The sequence below is a fragment of the Cynara cardunculus genome (genome assembly GCF_001531365.2).
Source record: "Cynara cardunculus var. scolymus isolate 2C chromosome LG 10, CcrdV1, whole genome shotgun sequence".
NCBI classification, from domain to species: Eukaryota; Viridiplantae; Streptophyta; class Magnoliopsida; order Asterales; family Asteraceae; genus Cynara; species Cynara cardunculus.
In genome coordinates, this window is record NC_037537.1 from 19313575 (window position 1) to 19314851 (window position 1277).

The window sequence follows — 1277 nt, forward strand, 5'->3', positions numbered from 1 at the left end:
ATTTCCGACGGAATTTAGATTTTATTTAAAAAAACTAAATTCCGTCGGAAATCCGTCGATAATTTAAAAATCTTTATATTTATAAATATATATATATATATATATATATACCTTTGTTAGTAAAAAAAATAAAAAAAAGATTTTTAAATTACCGACGGATTTCCGACGGAACTTAGTTTTTTTTAAATAAAATCTAAGTTCCATCGGAAATCCGTCGGTAATTTAAAAAATCTTTTTATTTATAAATATATATATATATATATATATATATATACCTTTGTTAGTAAAAAAAATAAAAAAAAGATTTTTAAATTACAGACGGATTTCCGACGGAATTTAGATTTTATTTAAAAAAAACTAAGTTCCGTCGGAAATCCGTCGGTAAATTAAAAAATCTTTTTATTTATAAATATATATATATTATATATATATATATACCTTTGTTAGTAAAAAAAATAAAAAAAAAGATTTTTAAATTACCGACGGATTTCCGACGGAATTTAGATTTTATTTAAAAAAAACTAAATTCCGTCGGAAATCCGTCGGTAATTTAAAAATCAAAAAAAAAGATTTTTAAATTTTCCGACGGATTTCCGACGGAATTTAGTTTTTATTTAAAAAAAATCTAAATTCCGTCGGAAATCCGTCGGTATTTTTGTTAGAAAAAAATAAAAAACATTTTTTTGACATTTGTGACGGATTTCCGACGGACTTCATTTTTTAAATTAAAAATTAAATTATTATATATAATTATTGTATTAATTTTAATWTTTTCTAAGTTCAAGTTATTATAAACTTTTTTATTAAATATTATCAACGGAGTAGTCGTATGTTCAGTTTCATTTAATGGATTTATCGGCTTTATTATGTCCAACTGGACATTAACAGATACTGTTGGGCCTTATTTGGTTCAACTGGACATTAACGGATCATGTTGGGCCTTATTCGGTTAAATTGGACATTAGGGACTTATTGGGTTCAACTGGACATAACGGATACTGTTGGGCCTTACTCAGGTCAACTGGACATTAACGAATACTGTTGGGCCTTATTCGGTTCAACTGGACATTAACGGATATTGTTGGGCCTTATTCGGTTCAACTGGACATTAACGAATAATGTTGGGTCTTATTCGGTTCAACTGGACATTAAAGGATACTGTTGGGCCTTATTCGGTTCAACTGGACATTAACTGATCTTGTTGGGCCTTATTCGGTTCAACTGGACATTAACGGATCTTGTTGGCCTTATTCGGTTCAACTGGACATTAACGGATC